The following is a 25,401-nucleotide window of genomic DNA, read 5'->3' as shown; positions in this document are numbered from 1 at the left end:
TCTGTTGCCTGCTTAATACTTCCATAAATTCTGAAGATTATTCGTTTTTTTTTTTAACGTGAAATGTCTAGGTTTTCTAAATTAATTGTAAGCATGGGGAGGGAGTCAGTTCATTTTATAAAACATGTAAATATTCATGTTTTTAATTTATAGAAATAAAAAAACTTGACAAGCTTAGCTCACCATGGCATATAAACGGGAAATAATATAGCATAAACGTATTCAACCTAGAGGTCCTCTTTCCAGTTGTGACTCTGAAGGTTTCAGGACATATGATATGTGGCATCTTGGGTCATTTTTCTGAGCCTTGATTCCTTAAAGTGACAACTCAGGCTGGATGACTTGAGATTTCTAAATTGTCCATGGATCCATCATCTCTAAAGTTTTTTTTAATGCCCAAATTCCAATATCTCTAAAGTTTTGCCTTCAAACTTATACACAGCCTGTTTACATAATAAATTTATCCTGAACTAAGTTTAAAATCTAGTGGATTAGAGATAGCATATACTGAGTATCACATATAAGAAAGAAAATAGGGGCGCCTGGGTGGCTCAGTCAGTTAAGCATCTGACTCTTGATTTCAGGTCAGGTCATGATCTCATGGTTCATGAGATCGAGCCCTGTGTTGGGCTCTGCGCTAACAGTGGGGAGCCTGCTTGGGATTCTCCCTCTCCCTCTCTCTCTGCCCTTCCCCTCCTCATACTCTCCCCTCTCTCTTTCGAAATAATAAATAAACATTAAAAAAAGAAGAAAAAAGAAAACAAAAAATATCCTCTCCTAATCCCATAACTCATCCGTCTCTCAAAAAAGTGTATTTTGGACTATAGCATTTTTTTTAAAGTTGTTAGTTACCAAAAACAATACATAAAATTAAGAAATAAAATAAATTGATGACCATAATTGCTATTTCACTCATTTATCTGGATTTTTTTGTCAGAAATATTTTCTCTATTTGACGTTTTATGTTCAACTGTAACAAAACATCATACCGTTAAAAAGTTGATTTGGCTTAACTGAAATGACAAATATGTATTTGTCAATATGAAATTGGACACTTAAAAATCAGTGAGTCACTAGAGTATTTCTCAATACCCTATATGAGCATGAATTCTACTGTCTGCAGGAAATGAAGGTGCCGTGTCATCTGCTTCAAGGATAAGAGATGAGAAGCAGCTGGCTCAGTGTACTGCACAGCCCTCCGTAGAAATGAAATTATACTAGAAATGCTAAAAGTCACGTCTTGACCCCCTGGCCAGAGATGGGGAGAGAATGAACTGTAATGATCAGCTTTTTTAACTCTTGATGGCTCTAGGGACAGAAGCTAGAACTTTGGGGTACCCACAGCTCTGACCTAAGAGAACCCATTTAGGGGAACCCATTTAGTCAGAAAAATAAGACGAGGGTTTCCCAGACATATTGCAAACTTGGCATCCTAACATGCCTTCCTACTACACATTAAAATGCTGGATAAAATAACAATATATATATCTTAATGCATCAGTGAGGTGGCAAGAAAGTTAAGGAAACCCTCAGAAGCCAGAGAGATGAAGAAGCAAAAACACAAAAATAGAGATGACACACCTTTAGGGAGACCTAAAGGTTCACTTTGATGACCAAGGGCAAGGACAGAAGACAAAGAAGAAAGGCAGTCTGATCAGAACACTCACAAATAAAGCCAGGGGAAGTATGAATTAGAAATACTAAACAAAATACCCTCAGAGAGCAAGGACACTTGTCTGTCTGAGGCCTGAGGCTGGACACAGTAGGAAAAACATTTTCACAACCGCAAGCTGGTTCTCATGTGTGTTTTGTGGCCAACTACAGCACCTAGCCAGTATGAAAAACTCTGACACTAAAAGTTTACTTTTAGATTTCCCACAGTTACTAAAGCCTGGCAAAAATAAAAGAAGATCCTCTCTGGAGAAATGTACCTTCAATCCAGGACTCTAAAACCCCCACAAAATTCCAGCAGAGGAAAGCTCATGATAAAAAGTTGCAAAGCCGAGATAGGTGGGATGAGTGAAATGGGTGAATGGAGTCAAAAGGTACAAACTTCCAGTTATAAAGTAAGTCATGTTGATGTAATATAAAGTGTGGCAACTATAGTTACTAATGTAGTATTGCATATTTTGAAAAAGTTGCTAAGAAAAAAATCTTAAAAGCTTTAATCACACACAAAAAAAAATGTCACTCTGGAAGTAGGGGAGGGGGGTTTAAACTAGACTTACTGTGGCGATCATTTTGTAATATACACAAATAATGACTCATTGTGTTATACAACTGAAACCAATATAATGTTGTATGTCAATTGTACCTCAATTTTTTTTAAGTTGCAAAACAGGGCTCCTGGGTGGCTCAATCAGTTGAGGGTCCAGCTTCAGCTCAGGTCATGATCTCATGGTTCATGAGTTCGAGCCCTGCTGAGAGCACAGAGCCTGCTTTGGATCCTCTGTCTCCCTTTCTCTCTGCCCCTCCCTTGCTTGCACATGTTCTCTCTCTCTCTCTCTCTCTCTCTCTCTCTCTCTCTCTCTCAAAAGTAAATATTTTAAAATAAATAAATGAATAAATAAATAAATGTAAATAAATAAATAAAAGCTGCAAAGCATAATGAGACAAGGCCCCACTGGTGGGACTACAAGCACAACATACAGACACAAACCCATAGACAAAACCTTCAGGTATATTATCAGACACTAAATATAAAACAAGTGTATTTTATCCACATAAACAAAGTAGAAAAGACATTAAAAATAGGAGTTAGGTATAAGAAATTACCAAAAAGAACAAAGCAATGAAAAATATAATAATTTAAGTTAAAACCCAGTGGACAGAAATATATAAAGAACTCCCACAAATCGATAAGAGAAACATTAGCAACCAAATGGGAAAGGGGCAAATGAAATGGACATTTTGCAGGAGAGGAAATGTATATGGCTACTAAGCATATGAAAAGATATTTGGCATCATTACTGATCAGAGTAAAGCAAAACAAACCCACAGTGAGATAACACATTACATGAATTCAGTTGGCAAAAATGTTTCAAGTCTAATATCAAGACTACTCCTGCTCACTTACCCATGGTAGATGGAAGTATAAGTGGTACAAATACTCTGAAAACCAGTCTGACATCATTTCACTGTTTAACTTTCATGTATGCCGTATGATGTAGCACTTCTGCTAAGCATATATCCAAGAAAAACCTACACATGCAGTGTAAATGGCATATGCCAGAAAACGCAGAGTAGCACTGAAATAAGTAAAGGCCTGGGAACAAATGCCCATCTACAAGAGTAAATGAACAAACTGGCACATTCACACAAAAGTCGAAATGAATACACTGCAATGGCATGCAACAGCACGGCTGAACACTGGCAACGCAATATTAAGTGAAAGTGCATTCCAAATAATTACATAAGGTATGATCATCTTTCTTATTAAGTTAAAAACACCTAAAAATTTTAAATATGAATTATTTAGGAATACACAGAGAGGCAATAAACTCTGAAAAGGCACACAAGAGAATGATATAAATATTTCTGAATGATGGCTACCTTGAGTACTGACAGTCAGGTGGCTGGAGAGACCATATGGTTAGACAGAGATCAGATCCTGGCCAAGATCCTAGCTTTTGTTTTGAACAATGGGTTGTGGGTACTAGATAGATAGATAGATAGATAGATAGATAGATAGATAGATAGAAAGAAAGGCAAACCAGGCCAGGCATGCAGCCAGTGATAAGAGGGTGTCAGGTATTAATCATCTTACTTTTTTTTACCTCTCTTTATTACCATCATGCCACCCAAAACCCTGTGAATCATAACTACATTTGTGAGGCATTTTATAGCTCATATTGTCAAAATATTATCTTGCTGACTCTCTGCAACAATCCTATGAGGTATATATATTGCTGTTGTTCTCATTCTACATCTAAGAAAACTACAGCTCAAAGAGATAAAGTGATTGTTCTAGCTTAAATCTAGGTCTTAAAACTCCTAGTTCTTTATCCTTTCCTACATGAGCCTGAAGAATACCTGCCCTTTCTAACCTTTCTCACCACCCACCCCCACTGCAAATCACATGACATTGAAAAGATCTCAAAGAAATAATAAATTAAGCCTCCAAATCACCAAAGGCAGATACCAAAATTAACGTGTTTGAGAGAGACGATTCCTCAGATTAGTGGATCCCCTTCCTATCTTTACTAACACCTTCTGAACAACTCCTCACGGAGCTTATATTTAGAACCCAAGCCAGAGATGTTTTGAGATGTTTACAGGCCTATGACTGTTTTAGAAGTTCTTCCCATATCACATCAGACTTACAATTAGATACATTTTACATATTTTTTCATCAAATGTTTGAAAGAGCTTTATTTCCATAAATTTTGCTAAAATAACTTTTTGAATTGATTTTAAATTTCATTTACGTACAATTATATAAACGTTGAATTACAGCTGCCTGTTGAAATAGTGATTTATTTTGCAGTCACTTAATTTAAGACTGTTTAAGTTCAAGCTCCAAACCTTTTTAGAACCAATAATGTATTTAAGTCTGTCAGACTACGAACAGACTAGAATCTAAGGGACAGACCACCTGGCCTTCTGGTCTGCACCAAGGCTGAAGACCTTTGGTGTAGATGACTTCACTGAGGTCCATTTCTCAAGCCGCTGACATCTCTGTACAGGTGGACTCACTCACTTCTGCCATCGTTGGCTACTGCCTCAAATTCAAGCCCCATGGGCAACTGTCCTCTCAAAGACTATCATCCTCCTATCTATACCTCCTCCACCACTGCCCTCCCTGTCAACTTTTCTAGATGCCCTTTGGAACCTCCATTTCACAGTCAACAAACTCCACCTTCTCACAGAAAAATACCAACTCCACTGCTTGCCTTACCTTAATCACTTATTAAGCGCCCACTCTCGGCATCCCTGCATTCCTCTACCAGAGGCTGCTCCTTTTCCCGTGTATCCCATCAAAAGCCTGCCCCTCTCTTACATCCCAGTATCATCCAATGCCACTCCCTTCTCCTTTCTGAATTGTCCAACCTTTGGCCACACCTCCTCATTCACTAAGGACTTTGGCATCTGACTCAATGCTTCATCACCACATTGAGTGTCATCATCATCCAGGAAGATTTCCACATCATTTGGATGAGCCATCTAACACCTCGATCATAAAAGTTCCTAACCTTCTGAACTCAAATAATCTTCACCTTCTCTCCTCTTCTGACCCATGGCCCCATTCTGGATGACATCACTGGAATTGAACCAACTCTGAAACTTCTCATTCCAATCCAACAAGATGACCTCAAATTTCTGGCTAATTTTCTCAGCACTTCTCAGGTTAATCAGACCTCCAACCCTCTTTGTTCATCATCAGATCCATTACTGCCCTTATGATTTCCTGTTCTTCTTCATCTTCCTCATCTTCTGGTGTATCGTTTCGAGCATTCTCTTGACATCGATATCCTAGCCACCTTTTCTAGAGCTATCAATTCCATCCTCCATGTTGTATCAACCAAAATGTTCACCTTAACTCCTGATCCTAAATTGCAAAAACCTGCTTTGAAAATATTATTCAACCAGTCAGTTTGATCCCCTGACAAGTGTACAAATTTCTAATGTCAAATTAGGCCGTCAGCACTGTTCCTATTTAACAACCTCCATCAATCCCAAAATGTCTCTATTTCTGCTCTTACCTCCACCTTCATTCTGTGTAGGCCCAAAGAAGGCCTCCCTTTCCTCTTACCAAAACATCTCAGATGTCTCCCATCTTAAGAAAGAACTTTCTGAATCCTACATCCTCCCTAGCTTACCGCCTAAATTCCTCATTCCCTCCTTAGGTAATCTACAAATGCTCTCTCCATGTCCTCATCTCCCATTCATTTTTAAATTTACTTTCATCTTTATCAAAGTAAGACAAGCCCATAATCTAGGAAGCAAATAACATTAAAAAGTATTTGGCTTAAAAGCCTTTTATGCAGATATATGCTTCTGTCACTAATACAAATCTCTGATGAAATGTAACTTTATCAAAAAATGTTCCTTGAGCATGCAATATAAAACTTTTCAGCCCACCATTCTACCCCCATCTTTCCCCCCGCTTACCTCAAGACTTTTTTTCATACCATTTATCATTACCTAACATAGTGTATATTTAGCTATTTGTTTATTATCTGTCTCCCCTTTTTAGAATACATACTCTATTTTTATAAGATCTGTGTCACAGAGCAGACATGTAGTAAAATATATTTAGTGGGATTAATGAAGATACATTATAATTGTAATAAGATATTAAACTAGAACTTTTTGTTCTGTGTTAGCTGATGCCCCAAAGGCCAGCAATGATACATAAGGACCCCTATCCTACAATCCTAAAAGGATCCTAAAGAAAAATGCTAGAACAGCACAACTAAAAATATTCCCATGGGATGATGCCAGTCTGAGAACTATTTTACTAGTTTGCTACAAGGTAAATACAGAAATTGAGAATATTTACAAACTTTTTCAATAATTTGACATTGCTCGGCAAATACAAATGGTCAGTAGACTTGCCTTGTTGAACAGATCATTTCAGGCACTGCTGAATTCATGTGGTAAGTCACCCGTGACATAAGCTGACAATCAGTCATGCATTAAAGGACCGTATGTCGATCTTCAATGTATTGAAAATTAAAAAACAAAAATCCTTCCCCACAAGTGTGTGAAAAGTATTTTGCTAGAGCATCTATGAAAGCCACGTTAAGTCACTGTAATATGAATCAGAGCAACAAGAGTCCATCATCCACTCCAAGAGAGCGGACAAAGCCAGAAACCAAGAGAAATTGCCTTGGAGGAAGCTAGTGATGCCTTGAGCATTGCCTCCTGGAAAAGGAGTTGGTGTGCTTACCCTAAACCTTATAATAAGAAAGAGTACAAGGAGATCTCCTGAAGGACTAAACATGTCTCCCTGGGGTTACAGAATATAAGACTACAATATAACTCTCACCAAGAGAGTCTAAAGGTGAAGACTGTGGCTGGAGTGAAAAAGCTGCCCGGGATTGAGCTGCCCATCCTGACAGACAAAGGCACAAGCTTTTGGGGGACGTAACATGGGTCCCAAGGGAGAGGAACCTAATTTAGATTCCTATTCAAGGGGATCCTATCCAAAAGGACTTTGTGGATGGAAGAAGGGACCAAATAGAGGAGGTGAATTATCAGAAGCTAAGGGGGCCAAGGGAGAATACACAAACGAAGTAAAGATATTTCCCACAATGAAGGGAACTGCAACACAGGCAGAGTGTACCGATGCCAGATCTTAACTACATAGGCTGTGCAAACCTAGTCTTGTCCCCTCTTCTCCTTGGGCCAATCCTAGAACAGTCAGGAGCAACAACTGGACAGTACGGGAGAAAATGAAGAAGAAAAAGAGAAGCCAACTATGTCCTTTGCCATTTCCCAATTCTGGCTCAGGCTGAGGGAAAAGAGGAATATTAACTTCAAATAGGAGTTGTGATCATGCACAAGACCAGACTGGGGTTATGCTATTACTAGACTGTGCTAAAATCTTTAATGTTTGAAAGAAACCCAGGGGTTTTCCACTTTTGCAAAAAAGTTGTGAAACCTGTCTTACATTTTTCCAGAGAAGCAGATGGTGATTTAAATGGATATTGGGAAGAAGGAATAAGTTTGATTTCTCTTTCTAATCAATAAACAGGTTATACACAAAAATGGTGGTCTTGGGCTCTCCTCCCTCTCTTCCTAGATGTAACCACTTCCAAATCTTTGGTTCTTACCACATTTGTCTTTTAGTTCTACATGCTTGTAGAATAATATGCACATAGTGGTATCTCTAGATTCATTAATTTTATTTTTTTTAAGTTTTATTCATTTATTTTGAGAAAGAGAACAGGGAAGAGGCAGAGAGGGAGACAGAGAGAATCCCAAGTAGGTTCCATGCTGACAGTGCAGAGCCTGACTCGGGGCTTGATCTCAGGAACTGTGAGATCATGACATGAGCCGAAATCAAGAGTCGGACACTTAACCAACTGAGCCACCCAGGCGCCCCTAGATTCATTAGTTTTAGGTATTATCTACTGAGTTCCTACCATGGTAGACAAATTATACCTTTCTTACATAAATTTTGCTTAAATCCACATTCAGTGATTTCATGATTGATTTCATGTTGATATTATTCACGGTTTAATCAAGTGCATAACATGATTAAATTTCCTTGCTTATTCAAACTTCCATTTTTCTTACAGTTAACAATTGCCTCATTTATTTCTATTTTCTGTATTTTAATCTCTATGATTTCCGGTTTGTCTTTAAGATTTGCTCCAGGGACCCAGCTCAGGCGCTGGCGTACCAAAGCAGGATGGGGAAGGGAAGGATCAGGCCCAACCAAACACTAGGGAGACTCAGGGAAATTACAAGGGACCTGGTGAGGGCATCACAGCAGAACTGCCCCATCAGCACTGGAGGATGATGCCCAGAGGAGACTCGCCTGGACCCAATGAACCCAATTCCTCTGCCATCCAGGAAGACAGTGGCCATACTGAGGTAGGAGAGCAGGCAATGCCCTAATTTGGCATCTTTTTCACCTGCAGCCACACTGGCTTCAAAGATGTGCCAGGTCTCCCCCTGGACTGCCATCCTCAACACCCATCCCAGAAAAACGCTGTTCACCTGCCGCTCTGACTATGCTTTCTGACACATACCAAGAGCTGTGTACAACTCGTCTCAGTGTAGATTTTCCATATGGCCAAATCTGACCCTTTGCTATTCCCGTAGAAATCTCTTCAGGAGACTTACCATCCTCTCATCTCAGCCAGTTGTTACCTACCTCTGCTGCACAGATAGGAGTTTGGGACCATCTTCTATACCATCCTACAGATTCTCTTCACCTCCTTCCTGTGTTAATCCCCAGTTTCTTAGATCCCACATCTTTTTCTTTCTTGTTTTATTACGTCATCTGAGAGAACAGATCTTCTACCAGTCAAGTAAGAAAAGATTCACCTGATATAAATTTTGCGAATCCCTGTAAATGTGACAATGTCTTGATCCTCACATTTTATTGACACCTTGGGCTTAACTTTCTGGATTGGAAGTCATTTTCTCTCAGAATTTTAAGAGCAATTCCCAACTGTCTTAAAGCTCATGATATTTTTCTAAAGTCCAATAACACTCTGTTTCCTCATTCTCTTTTAAGTCAACTCCAAGGAATAGTTTATATACGATAAATATACCCATTTTAAATCATTCTGTGTAAGGTCTTCTTCCCTTCTACCTTCCTTCCCTTCTCCTTCCCCTCTCCCCTCCCTTGATCCCTCCCTCTTCCTCTCAGCTTCTACAGGATTATCTTATTATCCCTAGTGTCCTGCAATCATACACTGAAATGCCTTAGCATAATGTCTTTTATTCATTCATTGTGTTAGGTACTCAGTAGGTCTTTTTTTAAGTTTATTTATTTATTTAATTAATCTTTACACCCAATGTGGGGCTCAAACTCATGACTCTGAGATCAAGAGTCACATGTTCAACTAAGTCAGCCAGGCACCCCCATTTGTAGGTCTTTTTAATCTAAAGACTCACATCCTTCAGTTCTGAGACCTTCATTGTTGTTTTATTTCTTTGATAATTTTCTCCTCACTATTTTCCTCTTCTTTCTTTTTTCAGATGTGGGACCATCTGGAACCATTCGATAAAGTTATCTTTTCTCTCCAATTGTCTGTCTACTTTCTGAAAGATTTCATTAACTATAAACTTCAAGAGAGTGGGTGTGCTATCATTTTTAGTTTCTTCCTTTTTTATATTAGGGAGAGAGACCATGCAAGTGGTGGGGGAAGGGGGAGGGAGAGACAGAGAAAGAGAGAGAGAGATAGAGAGAGAGAATCTTAAACAGGCTCTACATTCTGCAGAACCTGACATGGAGCTTGATCCCAAGACCCTGGGATCATGAACCAAGTCAAAATCAAAAGTCAGATGCTCAACCAACTGAGCACCCAGACACCCCTCAATTTTAACTTCCAAGAACTCTTTGCTATGCTTTGCTCCTTATTATATTTTAATTACTTATTGTTTTCATTTCATGCATGTCTCATGAAAAACTGCTCAAGACTTGGAAATGAGCAAAAGAGAATATTAGGTGTTCTTTCAATGGAGCGTTGAGTGCTGCCTAGCAAACCCTCAGGGAATGATCTAATTCTATAGGGGTGGGCACCTTTGATTGACTTTCTATTGACTAAACCAGTGGTTGTCCCACTTAATAATGTATCAATCAGTAGCACTTGGAGGGCTTGCTAAAATGTCTGCCAGACTCTGCTCTCAGAATTTCTGATTCAGTTGATCAGAACAAAGAACAAGCTCCCCGGTGATTCTGTGCTTCTGGACTACTTTGAGAACCACTAGACCAAGCTACCAAGCTATTTATAACCCTGTAAGAGTAAAGGTAACTTGTAATAAAACAAATTATTATTTTTTAAAATTTTTTAATGCTTATTTAGTTTTAAGAGAGAGAGAGACAGAGACAGAGCGTGAGCGGGAAAGGGGCAGAGAGAGAGGGAGACGTAGAGTCCAAAGCAGGCTCCAGGTTCTAAGCTGTCAGCACAGAGTCTGAGACAGGGCTGGAACTCACAAACCCTGAGATCATAACCTGAGCCGAAGTCAGATGCTCAACCAACTGAGTCACCCAAGCGCCCCTTAAACAAATGATTCTTGTCCATAGCAATGCAAATGAATTTTGTCCAATGATCCAATTGATTTAATTTCCACCCAGCAAAAATGACAACCGCAATATTACATATTATTCACCAGTAAAATATTAATCTGTTTTGCATCTATTAGCAAATTTACTTCTGCAGTCTTGACTAATTATGTATCTCCTTCAGACTCTCCTCTGAATTTACCTTATTATCTAACAGGCTCCTGCATTAATTCATTAATAAGTTGAATAAAATCTTTAATACATGCTCAGTTTATATTTATGGAGGGTCATGTTTTTAATTCTTTAATTATATTTAAATAGATATAACCTCTTACTCTTTCAAGGATGTTAATAATTTTCTTCATCTCTCTATATTATCACTATCTCCTCTGAGTTCCTCTTTTTATTAGTTAGTCTGGGGTTTTTGTTTTCTCTCCTTTATGTTGGAGGTTTTCTTCGATATCTGGTGATGATTAGCCACCCATTCACATTCAGGACTGAGATACTAAAAAACTCACTGAAAACTCTGGAAACATGATTTAGGTTTGTCCAACTAGTGGGCTTGGCCAAAGCATGATTTGATGAAATCTGTCAACTGGTAGGATTCATTACCAAGCAATAAGGTAGCAGTTGACTTTTTCATAGGATACCCACTAAAATCTGCCTTCTTCAGGGTGGTTTGATTTCTTCAGAGAAGGGTCTTCCAGTCTCCTGCCTAGGAACTATGAGCCTGGATGCTGGCATTTTGGAGGGGAGTGAAGTTCCTGAGGTGTAGAAGTCTTATCACATTTACACACCCCACATCTCACTCCTGCCTCTTCAATGCCTGTTATTCCCAAATCCATAGTCTCTCTGACCCAATTTCTTCAGAAATTATACTTTTCATCTCCTGTAGGAGTGAGGAAGAAGGTGTCTGAATGAATAAAAAACGTGCCTAGTCAAAATGCTCCTTATGGAGACTTTCAAACAGTGCCTATTTGTGGTCCTCACCTCATTTCCACCTGAAACAAAACAAGGTGATTCCTATTCCTAACCATGTCTCGGGTGCTCAGAAGGGGGCAATAGTTAGATTCTCTGTACCTAACAGAGGTTAGGTACCTAACCTTGGCTAAGTCATTTACATTTCTCCATTTGCTTTCATCTTCATGTACTGTGGTTCAAGGTTACAAATGTCTCTCACTTTGCTCAAAGACTGACTTTGTCTCTCAGTTTCTTGTTCTCCTTGTTATTTTGGAGCAATCTTGCAAGAATCAGGAATTGAAATCCATCTACTTGCCACCTTGAAATCAAAAGTCCCAGGTACTCGTTTAATACGCTGAAATCTAGTTTCTGCCCAACATTATACATCTAAAATGTTCTCCCCTCGGGGCGCCTGGGTGGCTCAGTCGGTTGGGCGGCCGACTTCGGCTCAGGTCAAGATCTCGCGGTCTGGGAGTTCGAGCCCCGCGTCGGGCTCTGTGCCGACAGCTCGGAGCCTGGAGCCTGTTTCAGATTCTGTGTCTCCCTCTCTCTGACCCTCCCCCATTCATGCTCTGTCTCTCTCTGTCTCAAAAATAAATAAACGTTAAAAAAAATTTTTTTTAAAAAATAAAATGTTCTCCCCTCAAAAACACTCATGTCCTCTTTGTTGCTGCTTAAAATTCAGAACACAAATTCAGTCTTCACCCTTCTTAATTCCTTGGCAATATTTTACATCATTACCACTCCTTTCTTGGAATTCAGTCTTCTCTTGGCTTCTGTGACACCATTCTCTTCTGGTTTTCTTCTCTGGTTGTGTCTTCTGTTTGTTTCATCCTGATGGATTCCTCTTCCACCATTTAACCCTCATATACCACACACACAGAATCCAACATATCTTCCCCCTCCCCTACACCACACCCTGTTCCTCTCATCTTGCTTTCTTCCCACTTTAGTGAGACTCCAGAATCTACCCATTTGCTAAAGCTAGACACCAACTAAAAGATTTTTCTTTTTTCCTCATCCCACATATTATTTGTTACCAAGTTATATTTAATCTAATCCTTTATGGCTCTCAAATTAATTCCTCTTTTCACCTACATTATTATTATCTCAATTCAAGCCCTAATCATTTCTTACTTGGACCAAAGTATTAGTCTTCCTGACTCTAACCCTGTAGCCTTCCAATCCAACTGGTACATTGGCACTAATCTTTCTAAACAGGAATTCTCGTCATAACCCTCCCTTACTCACTGTCCTTAGGGCCCTCAATGCCAAAAGATAAAGGTTCAAATTTTTTAGCAGGGCAAACAGGGCCCTTTGTGACCTTACCCATTTCCAGCCTCGAACTCTCTACCTGCTTCGTTAGGAACTATTTCTAGTTCCCCAAAAGGAGCAGAGCTCTCTCATACTGTTCCTTCAGGACATGCTGCTCCCTCTACTTGGAAGGCTTTCCCCTATTTCTTCAACAGTGCTTCAATACTCAGCTCAGCACCACACTTCCTCCAGGAAGCCTTCTCTGAACTTCCTATTTTGAAATAAGTGACTCTCTAATATTCTCTTAGAACACCTTCTATCACACTACATGGTAACCATCTGTTTGTCCCCTTCCATAAGACTATAATATTCTTAAAGTCAGAGACCTTATGTTACTCACCTCCATATCTCCAACACATCTAGAACCTTATTCCATACCTAGGTTCTATGTAAGTAATAATAGTAAACAGATATAACATCCACTATCTGCCAAGTACTGTTTTGAGCACCTTAAAAAGATGAATTAGCACAATAACATTATGAAGTTATGACCCCAATTCTGTAGTTGAGGAATCTGAGCCACAGTGAAGCTAAATAACTCACAGTACCCAAAGGCACTGAGGTAATGTGTGCTAAAGCCAGAATTTACTCTCACATAGGCTGTGTGGTTCCAGAATATGCACTCTTAGCCACTCCATCATAATGTTTATATTTGCAGAAAGGTTAATTCTTAGCCCAAGCAAAATAAATTGGGCCCAACCCATTAATAAACGAGGTGCTCTTATAGCATGTGACATAAAAAGATTTTGATTTCTGTTCCCATGAGAAATAACTTTCAAAAGAGTATCAAGAACAGTTGTTTTGGATGTATAAAATACAATCCAACTTGGTATTTGCCACAATAATTGAGCCTATGACTTCCCTTTCTTCTATTCCTCTTCAGTCTGATTTCTCACCGTACGACTTTCTCCTATTCCATGATGGCTAAACATAACTATTCAGGAAAAAAAGTAGACCAGAGATTCATTATTAAAAATTTATTGAAATTCCACAATGCCCTAGGGCTAAGGGTTAGAACACAGAGCACAGTCTCTTTCTCCTCGGGGAACATAATTCTTCTCATTATTAAAGTTAAAACACGAGACAGAGCTACTACAAAGAAATTACTTTGGAAAAATAATTTTAGTACGCTTCTAAGAAAGCGGTGCAATTCTATTTTTTGACTTATCTGGCTCTTCAAAAATCAACTAATGAAATACTTCTACAGTGCCTTGTAATAAAAACGCCTCTTACTCAAAGTTATATATACCTAGGGAAATAAAAAGAACCAGCAAAAATAACTGAGAATATAAAGCAAACACTAAGTAACTGCCAAAAGAATCAGACAATGTTGGGGCGCCTGGTGGCTCAGTCGGTTAAGTGTCCAACTTCAGCTCAGGTCATGATCTCATGGCTTGTGGGTTCGAGCCCCACATCGGGCTCTATGCTGACAGCTCAGAGCCTGGAGCCTGCTTCACAATCTGTGTCTCCCACTCTCTCTGACCCTCCCCTGCTCATGCTCTGTCTCTCTCAAAAATAAATACACATTAAAAAAAAATTTTTTTTTAAAAGAATCAGACCATGTCTGATATCTCATTTACTCATCTTCCCACCCCAGCTCCCACCTTCAAACCACCAGTTTATATGTATATTACAAGATGAACCATCTAAGTTTTTAGGAGTAGGCCATGGGCCACAGAATTCTAAACTCTCCAACCATACTGTCTTTCACTCCTAAAAAATAGACTCCTAAAAATAGCACAACTCAAAAGGACATCACCAATCAGATATATTTAATCCAGGTGGTTTTTCTTTATTGGTGAAAATCATAAATTTCTCTAATTTGTCATCAGTGGAAGAAATCAAGTCTGACTATAGTTCACACTTTATTAAATGGGAGACTAATATGCTGTTTCACAGAAACAAAAAAGAAAGAGAAAGAAAAAGAAAAAGAGAGAAAGAAAGAGAGAAAGAGAAAGAAGGAAAGGAAAAGAAAAAGGAAAGGAAAGGAAAAAGGAAAGGAAAGGAAAGGAAAGGAAAGGAAAGGAAACGAAACGAAACGAAACGAAACGAAACGAAACGAAACGAAACAGGACCAAGCAAAAGGGTGGAACGTGGTGCCAAGAATCTTGACTAATGACTCTTTAACATCTCTTCTTTAAACTCCAAAGAGCTGAATGAACACATGACGCTCCACTTTAAAGTATATGGTCAGCTTGAATGCTGAATGTATGATTTTTGCCCTTCTGAACTCCTGGGACAAAGAATCATACTAAATAATGTTTAACCTTCTTGGAATGCAGGAAAGGCTGAAACTGATATGTCACAACTGATTATAATCACAGTCCAAGGGACATGGTTACTCTGATAGCTAAGAAAAAGGAGATCATTTTCAACACTTATGCTGGGTATTTAAAAATAATTTTTCTGCAAGTGATAAAAATTCATAGCATGAAAGCACATGCCCTATAAAGACCCATTGCTTCTTTTTTTTTTTAATTTTTTTAACGTTTTTATTTATTTTTGAAGGAGAGAGAGAGACAGAGCATGAGCAGGGGAGGAACAGAGAGAGAGGGAGACACAGAATTCGAAGCAGGCTCCAGGCTCCAAGCTGTCAGCACAGAGCCCCACGCGGGGCTCAAACCCACAAACTGTGAGATCATGACCTGAGCCGAAGTCAGACGCTTAACCGACTGAGCCACCCAGGTGCCCCAAGGACCCATTGCTTCTTAAAGATCCATGCCTAGCTGTCCAGTTTCTGCAAAACTGAACAGAGTAATTATTTTTTTGCATTTAGCACAGCAGCTAAAAATTATAATCTTTTCTCAATTATCCATGCCTACTTCTAATAGGGCTAATATATAAGTAAAATTCACAGATAATTCTAAAGCATCCTAATTAAAATAGTTTCAAGCTTTCTTAAGTAAGCTTTAAACAGAACTAGAAATGTGTAAATCATCAGCTTGCCTCTCGATTTAAACAACAGAAAAATAGAAGTATGAGCAGAACATGAAAGTAAAGAATCTACTTCAGGAAAACCATCTCCTGAACAGAAAGTCACATAATGGAATGCAATGTCAATATTAAAGATTAACTAAAATCGATTAGGCAGTTCAATAGCTTGCATTTCCACCATCATCAAAATTTCATGAGCTCTGTAAGAAGATAGAAGTATAATTTGCTGGAAGAAGGTAATGCTGCAAAAGAAGAATTCTGTTTACCAAGAAAAAGTTTTAAGATGAGGTATCACTAAGTTTCAGCAAGACAAAGTCAAGCAGTGTTGCCTTTTGAGTCAGTTTTGTTTTAATAATGATTCTATTTTCATATCAATAAATTTACCAAGAATGAAAACAGCAATCTCAGACAAAATCAGTTTTTTGATATTAAAATGAAAGAATATGCCTATGTAATTCTTCACCTGTTTTACATTATTTGTTCAAGTTTTAAATAATAGCACACCTTTACACCATTCACCAACATGCTATTATAAAATTTTCTGAGCAAAAAAGCTGACAAATAAGCAATAGTCCTTTGTTAAAAGAAAAAAGAAATAAAAAGCCTCAAAAGATGGCCATAGGAATATTTCCCCCTTCTGTCTTTCTAAAAACCTTCTAATAGTAAATTATCTAAAATTTGGAAATGTTATTAAAAAAACTTTAGGCTCACTCTATGGAAAACAAAAGTCACAGGAGAGACATAATAAAGCCAAGTGGTGATGATATAAATTTCACACAAATAAGTGTTTCCTTTTTTTTAATGTCTTAAATTTGGTAGTATAAGGTACTACCATTTACACATTGTCCACCTTCATCAATACAAGTTTTGGTCAGTGCTGTTGGGATTATATTTCTACATACCTTTCCTCCTCCACCCCATTGGATTCCCAGTGAATCCCAGAGATCTTAATATTTCATTACTATTTTAGTACATCTCTAAAAGATATGGACTACTTTTAACAAAATTGTAATACCACTACCAATCTCAAACATTAATAAAAATTTCCTAATACCATCAAATATCTCATTAGTCCCCAATTTTCTCAAGAATTCTTCTTTTACTTGTGGTTTGTTTATCCAAACAAGGCCTATACATTACATTTAGTTGATAGGTCTCTAAAATCTCTTTTAATCTATAGATTACCCCTCCTGCTTTTTTTTTTTTCCTTACAATTTGTTTCTTAAAGAAATCAGAGTGTTTATCCTAAGGTTTCCCACAATCTGGATTTTACTAACTGTATCTTCAGCAAATTGTTCAACATATTCCTCTGTCCTCTTTATTTTGTGTAGGTCTTTAATTAGAAATAGTAGTTTGATCTGATGTAGGTTCATTGTTTTTCACAAGAATATTAATCTTAAGGGTTATATAAGGCACCTAATGTGTATTGTTGGGGTTAGCAGTCACTGCTGATCAATGTTTCAGTTCATTATTTCATTAGGGTCTGCAAAATGGTGACACTGGAATTTCATCATGCTTTCTTCCCTCAACAGCTATCTGATTTACTGTATAGAATAATTCTTATAGCCAAGACCAGATAATGCTTGATTACTTTCCCTTTAACATTTTTCAGAAAAATGACTTGGTTCATTTAGCATTCTCCAAAGGTCATTAATCAGGTGGGGGTTTTTTTTATATCATAAATTCATGGATTCTAAATATACTGATGTGTGTCAATCCACTGTGATCATTATTCTTATTGATCAGGCAGTATGAACCTCTCCAAGTTTACTCCTGGTCCTTCTGACAAGACCTCAGTAATCTTGGATGCTTCCTTGCTTTCTGATTTGACAGGACGTGCCACTTTCACTCTATATTTCTTGCTCCAAATCTGCATCAGCCATTTCTCCAAGGCTGCTGAGGATGCCCCAACTGGATCCCCTCAACCCAGCCAGTACACTCCCAGCTGCAGCTGGTCCTGACTGCTAATGGCTCACAGCTGCTCCTTCTTCAAAGAACTCCCCTGGGCTAAACTCAGCTTCCTCCCACTTCCACCTTGGTGGCCAATGGCCAGTGGCTAACTGAAGTGGGGGACTAAAGGGTCACTTCCAGTCGAGACTAGTTCTGGAGTGCAATTTGTGCGCCAAATTCTAATACAGGACCAGGTTGTAACTAGTTTCCCGCCAAGCCTTTGTCCTTGCTTATTAGCTTTTGCTCTCTGGCCTGTCCTGCTTCCTTTATTCTCCTCCCGAGAGCTGTCCTTCAATAAATCACTTTCACAAGGATGTCCCCTCCTCAGGATCTGCTTGAAAAACCCTACCATTAGTTTGTTTACATAAGAAATGACTTTAGGAAACTATAATATGGCATTACTACTGGATTGGTCGTTGTCTCTAGACCTGTTCAGTGGACGGAGCCAGGAAATACTTTTTTTTAATGAAAAAATTCATTATGAGTTCAAACTGATATTTCCAATTCAATTTTACGATTATAAGGGTTTACTTCTCTGATGTTATTATACCTGCATCTCTTCCCTCCCCCACTGAAAAACATCAACATAGCTATTTGCTAAATAAAGCTTCTCAAGTTTTTCGATACAGAACATCAATCAATCATGAAAGAATACAATCTTTGAAATTAATATCAGGTTTACATTGTTTTAGATCAATATTGCTTATTCTAATATGTTTTAATTCATATGCAAATGATCATACAGTAGCCTTTAAAACCTCAACTAAGAATTTTCATTCTAAGTAGTTTCTCTTTTTTTAAGAGTAATGCTACCAACTGTCACTTCACTTATATGAAATATGTCTTGCCACCTGATACTCGATCCACAGTCATGCCCACACTGTGCCTACAAGGACATATCCTCCCATTAGCAGTTAAGCCCTTTTCCGAGCATTTGCTACTTATGATTACCTCTTATTTACCTTTTGTCTCTCCTACTTCGTGATAATTTTATTTAAAATAAGCTAAATGTATATCTCCTCTGATGTTCCTATCATTCAAGTCCTTATTCCATTAACTTTTATTGTAATTCTTCTGCCTCTTTGCCTGCAGTTGCTGTTTAAACTCAATTTCTTTTTTTTTAATGTTTATTTATTTTTGAGAGAGAGGGAGACAGAGTATAAGGGGGAGAGGGGGAAGAGAGAGAGACAGGGAGACACAGAATCCAAAGCAGGCTCCAGGCTCTGAGCTGTCAGCACATCGCCCGACATGAGGTTCGAACCGAGCCAAAGTCGGATGCTTAATTGACTGAGCCACCCAGGCGCCCCTAAACTAAATTTCTTTTTTAACTGTGGTAAAACACACCACACAAGAAATTTTTCATCTTAACCTTTTTTAGTGTACAGTTCAGCAGTTTTAGGTACATTCACACTGTGGTGCAACCATCAACACCATCCACCTCCAGAAACCTTTTCATCTTGCAAAACTAAAACTCTATACTGATTAAACAACTCCCCATTCTCTCTTCCCTTCAGCCCTGGACAATCGCCATTCTACTTTCCATCACTATGATTTCACTACTCTAGGTACTTCATAGAAGTGTAATCATACAGTATGGATTCTTTTTCCTGACTGGCTTTTTTCATATAGTATAATACCTGCAAGGTTCATCTATATTGCAGCACATGTCAGAATTTCCTTCCTTTTGAAGGCTAATATTCCATTGTACAGTTGATCCTTGAACAACACAGGAGTTAGGGGCACCAACCTCCCATGCAATCAAAATTCATGTATAACTTTTGACTCCCCAAAAACTTAACTACTAATAACCAATTGTTGAACAGAAACCTTACCAATAAGAAACAGTTAGTTAACATATATTTTATATGTTGTACCTACCATATAAGGTATTCTTACAATAATACCTAACTTTTCTTATTTTTTTTCAGTATTTCTAGGCTATAGGTTTGTCTGCAAATTTTTTTCAAATTGTCAAAAACCACCAAAAAAATTCCCCATGTATTTATTGAAAATAATCCACATATAAGAAGACCTGTGCAGTTCAAACCCGTGTTGTTCAAGGGTCAGCCGTACATATATATCACATTTTGTTAATTTATTCATCTGTCAATGGACACTTGGGTTGCTTCCACCTTTCCACTAGTATAAATAATGCTACCATGAACATGGGTATAAACGTATCTCTTTGAGACCCTACTTTCAATTCTTTTGGTTATATATCCAGAAGTGGGATTGCTGGATCCTATGGTAATTCTATTTTAAATTTTTTGAGGAACTGCCATACTGTTCTCCATAGTAGCTGCACCATTTTACATTTCCAGTAACAATGCACAAGAATATTTCAACCTAATTTTTAACACCAGATTAAATTATGTATCTAACCTTCATTCATCGTAGTGACACTGAGCTGCACACAGTGGAGGTCAATGCTGATAAGTCAGTGATATTCCCTAGCATCAGAGTCAATTACCTACATTACCATATGATAGTTGAGCAGGATGTGTGAAGGCTGAGGCACGAACTAGGTACTATTAGTCTAAGGCAGACCTGCCAATGCATTGGTGCTCTAGGATAGCCGGTACAGACAATGCAGACTGAGCAGGCTCTCAAAAATATATAACTAATACGCCTTAGGAGTGAATCAGGTAGAGAAAATTATTAATTCCTACAATCTACTGGAATCTATAGTCTTGTCCCTGAAATTTCTCACCTAATTCCTCAGGTGTTATCTGAGTTCGAGCTCACCCAAACAGATTACAGGGATAAGGGACATCTGCTTCTATTTAGACCTATGACTTTGGGTCAGTCCATTACTCTTTGAGGCTCAGTTTTGTCAGATTCAGTTAACAACATATTCCCTACTCAATGCATAAATTGGTTGTTCAGATTAAATGAGCTAATGAATATGAACATGCTTTTAAAAAATATGAAGTACTACTTACCGACAAAGTGCTACTGCAAAACAATAATTTTCCAGAAACATTACTTTCATTTCCAGAACTGACCTCTCTTTTCCCAAGGCACAAACTAAGCTCTCTTTGCTTATGGTCAATTTCTATAGTTTGATTTTCCTGAACCACACTTATCACTTCACACCCAGGGGGGTGGTGAGGAGGGGGGCACACTACTGACAGAAATCAAACAGATCCTTGTCACTCACCAGGAGATGGCCTGGAGGAGTGCAATGAAAGTGATATGTAGAAAAGTTAAGAAAAAGAGAAAAGGTCCAAAGAGATGTAACCATGAGCCTAGAAAACAAACAGCTTTTTGATTCCAAGTACATTAAGTTGTTACTTTAGAGGTATCTAACAATGGAAGATCTTATCATTCAAAGGACTGGAGCAAAGGAGAATCTTGCATTAGGAGAACATTTGAATCAGCTAAGCTCTAAGATCCCCTCAAAACATTTTGATTCCACAAGGGCTGATAGTAACACAGTAGCAGGTGGGCCTAGCTTCACTCTCTCTACAAACAATACAAACAGGGAAGGATCTTCTATTGTAACCCATGGGATTGAGGACGAAGATCAAGGAGTCACCTCAGGCAAAGAGGGCTTTTAAATGCCAAAGGAAGCTACTGGAGTGTGTCCTTTAAAATAAAGGAATTTATCCCCACCCACATTCCCAGCACAATTTAAAGACTGTTCTGGTTAGAAGTAATAAACTAGACCATCTTTGAAGGGGCTTTCTTTTCAGTCCTTTGATCCACAGTTGTTCATGAAAACTCGGAAAGTTTAAGTGGCTATCTAACAGAGACTATCTGACACTTGAGTTTTCTTCAAATGTCCTTTGCTTGAGCTTAAAGAATTGAACAGATGACCCAGAGTACAAGAAAGATTTAAATGGAATGGCAACAGGCCTTGATGTCGTCAAAATGCTGACCTAGGAAAGAATCACGAGTTAGAAAGATACACTTACTCTTCTCCAAGCAAAGCGCATGAATCCCTTCACCAAGTTAATCTTGGTTTCATGAATTGTTTGAGAAATTAAACTCTACCTGTATGAGCACTGTTCATTCAACATAGTCCACCTACCTGGCATGCTTCTGTGTGCTAATTATGCTTTCACCTATTGTTAGCAAATTTATAGTACATAAAATCTTTTGTAAGATACCATAAGGGAGGCATAGCAACATATAGCAGACTCAGTAAGTTGCATGGGCATAATTCAAAAAATCCTTTGGAGGCAGTTAGCAAAAGAAATTTGACTTTACTAATTCAATTCACTCTCTAGAACTCCAAAGAGAAAAAGAAAACAAACATTTCCTTTAGAAGCTTCATACTTGCCAATTAATTAAGGCAAAGTAAGGTATAAGCTGTATAGTCAAGCCTTCCACAGAAAGGGAAGTGTCCTGAGGTTATGCAAATAAAGCTGCCTGGTCCCACATATTTGAAGAGGAAAAGGAAGACCATTTAATAATTTAAGCAGGAAAGGAACAGGGAAACATCCTACTATATTTTCAGTGAGATCAAGGATGTGTGGTTAATCTTTTCCACACTGCAGCAAGCTCCCAACTACAAAGATGACCTGAAATCCTGTTAACACTATGTTTTTTTAAATGAAAACTATGCAATGTTCCAAAATATTTTGCAGCCTTACAATAACCTGAACTGCAATGAGAAAAGCAGAAAATTTCCCCAAGGCTGGAAACCAGAATCCAACAACAGAAGGCTGAAGTCAAGGAAGCAGTTTAGTAGGAGAAAGAAGAGGAAAGAATAATCAGTAGGTTTGGGAAATCCTTTTCTGCTACCTTCTCTAGTTTCTACCTGAGTTGCCTTTTCTTGGCCAAAAATGAATATCCTTAAATGAAATTCAAGGGCCCTAAACCCATCTCTCCTTAAGGTATTTGTATTTCTTATGTGTGTGTATATATCACAAAGATTCACTTTTCTGTGTCACTGAAAATAACACTTGTATTCAGATGTGTGTACTTTTTTTTATCTCCTACCTCCCATCTCTGGCAACTACCAATCTGTTCTCTGTATCTGTATTTCTTTTTTTTTTTAAGTACTTTTTTAAATGTTTTTTAATTTATTTTGAGACACAGAATGTAGCACATGCCTGCGCACAAGCAGGGGAGGAGCAGAGAGAGAGAGAGAGGGAGAGAGAGAATCCCAAGCAGGCTCCCTGCTACCAGTGAGGAGCCCAATATGGGGCTTGTGAGATCATGAGCTGAGCCCAAATCAAGAGTCAGATGCTTAGACGCTTAACTGACTAAGCCACCCAGGTGCCCCCTTTTTAAATTTTTTTTTATTTAAGTAATCTCTACACCCCATCTGGGACTCGAGCTCAAAACCCCAAGATCAAGAATCACATGCTCTCCCAACTGAGTCAGCCAGGTGCCCCTACATCTATTTCTGAGGAAGAGTTAGAAGTTATAAATGAACCTTAGTCCTCTTCCCAACCTCTCAATACTGGAGAACCCCAAGGCTCAGTCCTCAAGTCTCCTCTCCATCAACATTCACTTTTTGGGTCATCCCATCCAGTCTCATGAATTTGGTAACGTTTCTGTACTCATGACCCCCAATCCAGGCTCAGGTTTTCCATGAAATTCAGACACTAGGATATCTAATAGATATTTTCTAACTTAACATATCCAAATCAGAAATTTGATTTCCACCCATCAGCCCAAACCTGCTTCTTCTTCAGTGATCACCATTTCAGAAACCCAGGCCACCAATTGTCTGTGCTAAGCCCACCTGCCCTCTAACTCCTGAGCCAAAATTATTATGATAGGACAATACAGGAGTCAGTAGGCAGAAAGGGAAAGATTAGGGCCTGAGGTCTCCGGGTGGGGAAAAACACCTATTTTTGAAAAATGCTGGGAGTGTCTGACCACAGCAAGACCTCTCAGGCATAAGGTTCCTCTTAATAATGTAACAGACCTCTCCTACTCCCCCTCGGGTTTCACTCTGGAATTTGACCTAAGACCTAAGAATGGCCATAGACCACCCCTCATACACTGGAAACGAGCCAATCAGGAATGGACAACCCAGCACCTCAAGCTATCCAGCCAATAAGGGTAGAACCTGAGAAGGAACAGGGAGGAAGCCAAGAAGAGGGAGGGCTCACCAGCACCGTATAAAACAAGGACCCTTGCCTAGAGTCCTCGGGCATTCACTTTTGAATGTCCCCTCTCTGAAAGAAAGCGTTCCTACTATTCTTCTTTCCTAATCTTATACTCTAATAAACTTTTGCCCTGCTGCTCATTTTGTGTCCACCTCTTCATTCTTCAAAGTGGCGAGACAACGAATCCCGGGTATTGTGGTAAAAGAAATCCTGCAATATTATCAGGCTCAATAATTCAGTTACTTGCCATGCAAGCCTCATGGGCCAAAGTTTTGCCAGCAGGGGGAGCAAGATACAGCTTGGGCTGGGACCTGGGAACACCAGCAATTTTTAATCAGATATTCTTGCACCTCCGGGAGAAAGTCTCAGAAATTTTAAGTCACAAGGAAACGGAGGCGATGTTGTTGTAGTATACGAAAAATGAGAAGCAGCGAAATGTAACAAGAATGGACTCAGTGTGCCTGATTATTTGCAAGTGCTCTAAAATTTTCATTTCCCCTCGTCCCACCCCCAACACAAACACATAAATACCTCCTGGGGCTGAGTGTTGTTATACATTAACGGGTTCCTATGAGAGGGCAAGAGGCAGAAAGACTCTTACTACTCCCTACCACAAAAAGGGAGATTCAATAAAATGCATGGCGAAAATGAGGTTTGGAGTTTATCTACGGTTTTTGATACCATTTCTACCACCTGTGCAGGTAGGAAAACTGAGACTCAAAGTGATTAAAATACATGAGGAGGGTTCCTTAGGATAAACATCTAGCACTCAAAGTATGATCATGTGAATTTCTCCATTGTCCAGTCAGGGTGTTTAGGCTTAAATCTCATTTCTGTTATCTACCAGTTGTGTGACCTTGATAAGTTTTCCCTTCTGGAAAGTGAGCACCTACCCCAGAGAACAGCTGGGAAGATTAAGCGAGAAAAAACAGGGAAACACAGGAGAACAATGCCCACTGTTGCCCACGTGGTAGTGAGTGTGCACTCATGGTAAACGTGCCATAAATGTGAGAGCTCTTGCTATTGTGTGTTATCACGATGAAAAGGAGGTTTAAAACTCTAGGATTCCAACACAAAAGTTTTCTAATGTCAAAAGACTAAAGGACAAATGGAGATCTGGTGCTAAGTATCTTTTCTGCTCCAAAGTGGTGGAAAATTCCTAAGTATTCCAGTGACATGTCTTAACATAAGTCCCAAGACATATTTAACTAAGAGAAAAATCTGGGTAAATTTTTAGCTAACTCACTCTTAGAAACATTCCAAAGGTGTGAAATAAAATGCACATACATTATTAATTAAGTTTATATTAGTGATCTCTATTACAAATTCATATAGGCACATTTGAGTATAAATTATAGATTCAGAGGGGCACCTGGGAGGCTCAATCGGTTAGGTGTCCAACTTCGGCTCAGGTCGTAGTCTCAGTTTATGAGTTCGAGCCCTGCGTCGGGCTCTGTGCTGACAGCTCAGAGCCTGGAGCCTGCTTCA

General features: G+C 38.8%; 1 protein-coding gene across 20 annotated transcripts in view; it reads right to left on the bottom strand.

The window, feature by feature from the left end:
• DST (dystonin) overlaps window positions 1–25,401 on the bottom strand; it is a 490,174-nt gene that overhangs the window by 392,431 nt on the left and 72,342 nt on the right. Inside the window, exon 1 of one of the 20 annotated variants that reach the window (XM_053222647.1) lies at window positions 4,898–5,023. The exons of the other annotated variants lie outside the window; for them this stretch is intronic. The gene's annotated coding sequence lies outside the window, so the exon portion shown is untranslated. Of the gene's footprint in view, window positions 1–4,897; window positions 5,024–25,401 lie in introns of those variants that run through there. 20 annotated transcript variants of the gene reach the window in all.

The sequence above is a fragment of the Acinonyx jubatus genome, chromosome B2 (genome assembly GCF_027475565.1).
Source record: "Acinonyx jubatus isolate Ajub_Pintada_27869175 chromosome B2, VMU_Ajub_asm_v1.0, whole genome shotgun sequence".
In the NCBI taxonomy this organism is placed as follows: Eukaryota; Metazoa; Chordata; class Mammalia; order Carnivora; family Felidae; genus Acinonyx; species Acinonyx jubatus.
Note: the sequence above shows the minus strand (reverse complement) of the source record. Positions and strands in the feature narration are given on the sequence as shown.